General features: G+C 40.4%; 1 pseudogene; it reads left to right on the forward strand.

Moving 5' to 3' along the window:
* The first annotated feature begins 1596 nt into the window (after positions 1-1596).
* Positions 1597-1695, forward strand: LOC145565897 (small nucleolar RNA R71; annotated as a pseudogene).
* The last annotated feature ends 5757 nt before the right edge of the window (positions 1696-7452 follow it).

Genomic DNA, 7452 nt, shown 5'->3' on the forward strand with positions numbered 1-7452 from the left:
AAGTCACATAAGGCATTATCAATTTGCATCTTGTTAATGGCACAAGGAATGGAGAAGTTCCCAGGGTCTTTCAATTTGGGTGGCATTTTGTTCATGATGATAGCACTACAATTTTCGGTCAAGTTTATAGTCTCCACAACCTCACAAGTCCTTTTCCCACTCAAAATGTCCTTGAGGAATTTGGCATAATTTGGCATTTGGTTGATCACATCGGTAAAAGGTAGAGAAAGATGAAGTTGTTTTAGCATATCAATGAATCTCCCAAATTGTTCATCCAATTTGTGTCTCATGAATTTTTGTGGGTAAGGGAGCTTGGGTTTCACAATTTCTTTCTCTACTCCCACCTCTCTAGGTGTCTCAACCACAACCTCATCCAATGATGCCCTATCCCCCTCATTCTCAACCAAGGCTTTCTTAGGAATCTCCTTATCCTCACCCTTCCTAGGCAATCTCTCCTCAAGAACCTTACCACTCCTAGTAACAATAGCATTCACGTGTTTCTTGGGATCAAGACCTTGGGAAGGTAAAGAAGAAGGGGTTGCATGATCTTTCAAAGCATTAGCAAGTTGAGAAATTTGGTTTTCAAGCATTTTATTGTGGGTCATCATTTCATTGAACTTCTTATCACTAACGGCCATGTATGTGTTCAACAACTTGGTTTGATTCTCAATTATTTCTTCCAAATTGGTCCTAGGTGAAGAAGGTTGTGAATAGGAATTTTCTCCTTGAGTCCTTGGAACAAATCCGGGTGGGGGACCTCTTTGAGCATTATTTTGAAAATTTCCCTTCCCTTGGTTGTTCCAAGTACCCCTATTTTGATTTTGTCCATAACCTTGATTATGGTTACCACCACCTTGATTATGGTTACCACTACCTTGGTTGTGATTTCCATAACCTTGGTTTTGATTACCATAATTTTGGCTTTGATTTTGGCCACTATAACCTTGGTTATTATAGCTACCACGAGAACCTTGGTTCCCTTGGTTTCTATAACCACCACCTTGATTATAGTTGTCAAAATTGCCTTGGTTTTGGTAATTCCTATTCCATTGACCTCTTTGATTATCAAACCTTTGAGCATTATTATTTGACACATAATTCACATGCTCACTCTCATTGTCATCAAACTCATCAACACATTCATTAGGACAATTACTAGAGTCATGATCATACGATCCACATGCATCACAAAACAAACAACCCATAGGCATATTATGTGAAGAGGGAAGGGGTTGAGAGTTAGAAGGAGTACCTCTCCTCTTAAATTGGGAGGGAAGATTCGAAGCTTGGGATGAAGTAGAAGTGCTCTCCAACTTGGCTTTGATTGCTGTCATCTCCTTTCCCAAGTTTGTCATTTGGGAGGAGAGGTTGTTGATCGCATTTAGATGGTCTACCGAGTACAATGAAGATTGCTTGCTTGAAGAGTCTCTCTCCCCATCTTGCCAATCTCTATAGTACGTCACCACGTCCTCAATGATGTCCACCACTTCTTCTTTGGTCTTGTTCATGATAGGACCCCCAGCCCCCCCATCAAGGCATGACTTGCCTTGGGGACTTAAACCGCCATAGAAGATTTGGACCACTTGGTATGTTGGGATTCCGTGGTGAGGGCACTCCCTTTGATACTCTTTGTATCTCTCCCATGCTTCGTAAAGGCTTTCATTTGGCCTTTTCTTAAACCCTTGAATCAAGGCTCTTGCCTCCGCCGTCTTCTTTTGAGGGTAGAAGCGGGACAAGAAGGCCTTTGTAACATCATCCCATGTTCTCAAGGAGTTGGGCTTCACTTCTTTATCTAGCCACTCTAAGGATCTTCCTATGAGAGAGAAGAGGAACAACTTGAGGCGTATGAACTCTTGAGAAACTCTGTTGACTTTGATGGTGTTGCAATATTTTTCAAATTCTTTAAGATGGTTCAACGGGCTCTCATTCTTAGCCCCACTATATTGCCTCCTCTCAATTAAGGTGATCATGGCCGGCCGAATCTCGAAATCATTTGCCGGTGTTGTAGGCGGAGCTATGCCGCTCTCGAACCTATAAGCACCGGGTATTCTTAGCTCCTTCAAGGCCACTCTCGGATTTTCTCCCATGCCTTGCTCTTCTTCAATATCTTCTTCACTTGAAGAAATATACCCCAAGGATCGATTAGCTATTCTTCTCCTTGAGAGAGTCCTTTCAATTTTCGGGTCAAAAGGCACAATGGATCGATCACGAGCTCTATGCATTCAAAACTTCAAAGAAAATATTAGTAGCACGGCTACAAGTGTAGCCTAAAGAAACAAAATCTTTTTGTATTATTTTTCAATTAAAATGAAGTAGACTCAACAACAAAAGCTAAGCACCAATAGCATTCCCCGGCAACGGCGCCATTTTGACAAGAGGAAAATGTATGTCGTTATCTACCCTTCCCCCAAGTCAAACAAAATTTGTAAACACCTAACCAACCTTATATGAATATAGGGTAAGTTAAGGATCGATCCCTAGGGGAATGCAATGATGAAAACTAGAGTCTAAGTCAAGCTACCTCGAAGATGGAGTTGAGATTATGGTTGGCACTATGGTAAACTAAAACAAGTCTAATCAAGTAAAACAAAGGTCTAGACACTAGGGATATGGGTTTCACATGCAAGTTCAATGATAATGCTAGTTTAGAGCTCAATCAATTAATTCAAGTATTGCAATGGACAAACAATAGTAGCAATCAAGAGAGTTCAAATGCTATCTCCTATAGGCCAATCTAGGTGTCACTATGAAAGGCAAGTCAAGAAGGATCACAAGCAAACCCAATCAATTAAAGCAACTTTCAATTCAATTGTTCATGTCATTAAGAGTTGCAATGCAATCTAGATTAATCTTATAGGTTGATCACTCCTAGTCTAATCAATCACATGCAAAACTATTTCAACCAATTTAATTGCAACAAATCAATCAATCAAAGAGCATCAACTAGCAAATTCATTAATCAAACATGCTTCCCGCTTTCCCTAGCAACTAATCTACTCACTAATCATGGTGAAATTCAAGAACAAATAACTAGAAATTGCTTTAATCTTCATTTCTAAATCAAAATCTAAGAGAAATCAAAATAATCAACAATATCAAATTCAAATCCAAAGAAGAACAAGCAACAAGCAAAAATCAAATAGCAAGTAAGTAAAAGATGAAAGAAGGAAGAGATTCTCACTAATATTGATGATTGAAAATGAAGAAATCCAAACTTGATCGATCAAATGTTGAGTTACAAATCCAAAACCAAGAACTTCTCTCTAAATTCTCTCTCTAAAACTAAACTAATGAAAAATTATCAAAAAGTCCCTTTTGAAAAGGAATTACAATTCTATTTATAGGTAAAGAAGAAACCGGCAAATCCCGCGGTCTCTCTCGATGAATCCGAGGCCGCGGAGAAATGGGTACGGAACCCTCCGCGGGCTTTCAGGGCAGCACCCGCGCCCGCGGAAAGATGGACCCGCGCCCGCAACCAATCCCCTGCTCCCAAACTCAATCAGGGGGCCGCGGTCTCTCTGAGATGGAGCGCCCTCTCCAAATTTCCCGTGCCCGCGGAGAGCCCGCAAAGCAACCGCGGGAAGCTCCTGCCAAAATCTTGCAATTTGGTCTTCTTAAGCCCGCGCCTGCGGCTCCACTGACCCGCGCCCGCGGCCTGCTGGAAATACCTTGGAGACCTCTTCGAGGCCTCTCCAAGGCCTCTCTAAGCCCTCTCTAGCCAAATGCTTCTTCCTTACTTGATCATTAAGGCCCCAACTCGATTCCTTTGCAAAGGTGATTCTCCAAATACCTACACAAGCAAACAAAGAAAGGAAATAAAAGGAAAAAGAGCCAAATAAAAGGAAAACACGAGAACCATAAAGAAAAGAGGAGAAAGAGAAACCTAAGGAAAAAGGACCAAAAATAAGAGAAGAAAGCATGAAAAAGGGAAAGAAATAACCCTAAAAGACTACCCTATGAGTGCCATAAATGACACTCATCACGCCACTATTGGTCGGGTTCAGTATTTAATCCCAAGAGTGCTTGAAAAAATCGTATTTGATTAAATTCATATTTTTGAACAGTTCATGGATTAGTCTTGATGTTTGGTAAAAGCATAGTTTTAATTTCAGCCCAAACTTATTATTTAATTTTAGCCCAAATCTTTTTTATTTTATTGTTTTATTATTTATTTTTGTCCCAAACCCTTTATTTATTTTTATTTAATTATTTTCTTATTTTAGCCCGAATAATAAAAAGTCAGAAAAGGCCCGAAATTATCAATCGGCACTTAAAATGTCGAAGGAAATTAGGGTTAAAAATGTATTTAGACGGAAAAATGGGCTGGAATTTCCCGCGCCACGGCAGGTACCTACCGTGTCTTTTCCGCGTAAACCCTTAACGCGTTTTCTATCCCGTTTTCTAAAAATTTCCCGCGTCACACAAAAAATGTACCATGTCACGGGAAAGTGTGCCATCTGACGATGGAGCTTCCCGTGTCACGGTATAGTTTGACCGTGTCACGGGATACTTTTTTAGGGTTTTTATCATTTTAGGGTTCCGTGTGCTCCCTCAGCACATTTTCCCTATAAATACCCCCTTATTTCAGATGTACGGGGCACCGAGAATTCTCTTATTTTATTTTCTCTCTTCTATGCTTTAGCCTAAACACTAGCCTACCCTTTTCACTTCAAAATTCCTTCCTCAAGCACTCAAAGGAGTCCATATTTTACTCGTGGTTCTGTCCTTAAGCCAAGGCGTGAAAGGTAGAACTGTCTGAGGGTTTGGCCCCAAATCAACTCTACTTTATTTAATTTAATTTAATTATTGTTTTATTATTTCCTTGAAGTTACTAACTCATTTATTATTTTTTAGTTGCAAACAAACAGAATCAAAGTAAGGATCATGCTCCTTTTATTTTTATTATTCTTCTAACGATTTTATGTTGTTGGAATTGTGATTAAATTGGTTTTAATATTAATGTTTATTCTATTATTTTTATGATCACCATATTTCATGTTTAAAGGGAATATGTAATTGAAAATCACGCTTAAGAAGATAATTTGGACAACCGGTTTAGGTTCCCTTTTAATCTTGTTATTAATTCAAGTGATCACAATATTTTAGAATTATATGTTGCATTAATATTCAACCAATTTAGCTAAATAATAGTTTGGAGCGAATTGAATTATTGTTTGTATGCCTTTGAGATCGCAGGAATGCTTTTCACTATAAGAATCAAGTAGAGGCCAATACGGGCGAATGTGACTCCATGACTCACTTCGTACCATCATCCCCGATCCTCCTTTCGTGGTTCCGAACCATATGGAGTTAGTAATCTCATGGATTATGAATGAGGTGTAACCTTCACGGGTCAATCGTTGTTGCCTATCGTTGTCCCTTATCGTGGTTGCCTTAAATGATCCGTGAACGGTTTACAAGTTCCTTAAAAACTTGTTGGCGGCTCCCTACTTTTTTTTTCCCTAATCGTTGTCCCTAATCGTAATGTAAATTCCCACTTCCTATGATTGCCAAGCATATTCACAACATGCTTTTTACGTAGGCGCACTTCGAGCGACGCCTACAATTTGGCGACTCCACTGGGGAGGATTCTTAATTATTTATCGATTTGAGTGATCGGTATTTAATTAAGATAAGTGGATGAGACTTGAAAGATTCTTGAAAAATATTCCTGTGATTAATTTGGCATTTTTGCATCTGCATAGACGTTTTAACGTCGCATTCAGGTCTGTCCCGTAGGAAAAATTGGATAACTTGGTTGCGCGCGAAGGAAAACACGGCACCAGTCAGATTTTCTAACTGCCGTGCCACGGCAAAATCTGTCGTGTCACGGTACAGTGCACCGTCTGACGGTGCACAGTACCGTGACACGGGAATTTTTGCCGTGTCACGGAAGTCCTCACAGTCGACTTCCTTCGATTTTTCTGAAAAAACGTATGTGTTCTACATGCGTCTTAGCCTCGGGGGATTTAAGCTCTATCAACCCAAAAACGCTCATGGCAATAAGGGTTCATCCGAGTTATTAAATCCACCCAAACCATGGAGTCGACTTCGATTTCATCATGAACTCGCGGAGCCGCCCGTTGGCATACACCCTCAAGGGAGGCTGCCTTGCTAACGCGTCCAAACTCTTAACCATGGTACCCTTTTGACACCCAAAGCTTGACCAATAGTTGAACATAGATCTTGACTCTAGGTTGCGAACTTTTTTTTTTATCATTGTGCCTAAATGCTATGTGATTGTTTGGTGCTAACCTTTATGTGTTTGCTCTTTTGTTTAACCCATGACCGAGGGTTTTTATTCTCACATAGTAATTAGTAAAGACCTAAAATCGGTTAAAATCTGGAAAAATCACAAAACTGACCTGGAACTGCGCACCGTGTCACGGCATGTTCTGCCGCGCCACGGTGAACAGTGCCGTGACACGGGACTGTCTACTGTCTGACGGTAGACTGCACCTTGTCACGACAGTCTGCACCGTGACACGGTGCCCAAGAAAGTGTTATGTTAGTCTTTTTTTCGATTTTTTGTGCGAATGCTGTGTCAAGTTTTGTGTCATGTCTAGCTATACGGTCAAAACACGCGTCTATAACCTCACTTAATCACCCACATATCATGTTCACACACTTTTTTCTTTGAGTCGTACACCAGTTTTTGACTGTATTTTAGGGAAGTCTTGTTTTTGTGTCGGTTTTTTTTTCGGAGTAAGTCGGATGGTATCCTCCCATATGTTTTTTTTTTTTTTTTTTTTTAAAAAAAAAAAATTCCCATTTAATCCGGATGGGTTAAGGTTAAGTTTGGTCATTAAAGGTGTGTTTGTTTCGGTGTCACAGCACTTGGTCAAGAAGCAGGGGTAGAATGTTACGGTTCGAGTCCATACCTCAAAAACCTCTTATACCAAAGAGGCATACAAGGAAACCACCTCAATCATCTCCACAAAATCCATCTCCAGTCTACTTTCAACCAATGGCCACTAAGGAAGACATCGAGAACCTCAACAGGACAATTGAAAGATTGTCTGACATGATGCAGACACTCACCACTAGAGTCAGCACTGTAGAACAGGACAATCAAAACAATGTCACTACTGCTGCAATGGACAAGATTAACGAACAGATGAGCAAGATTTCTGAAGAGTTCACTGATGTGGAACAGCCTGTCACCTCTTCGTCCATAAGAGAGAAGTTTTCCACTGCTGACATTCCCAAATTCAAGCCTACTGATAATCCGCTTTTCCATTTGAAGGCTTTTTCTGCAACTATGGCTCTTAAGGGAGTAGATGTGACACTCTTCCCTATGGTGTTCCCTCTTTCCTTAGAGCATGCCTGTCAACAGTGGTTTTATTCATTGGAATCCAAACATGTCGCGACCTAGGAGGATGTTGCTGAAAGCTTTATGAATCGTTACAAGTGTAACATCCAGGCCAAGACTTCTGAACGTGAACTCTCCAT

The sequence above is a fragment of the Chenopodium album genome, chromosome 1 (genome assembly GCF_948465745.1).
Source record: "Chenopodium album chromosome 1, dcCheAlbu1.1, whole genome shotgun sequence".
NCBI lineage: Eukaryota > Viridiplantae > Streptophyta > Magnoliopsida > Caryophyllales > Amaranthaceae > Chenopodium > Chenopodium album.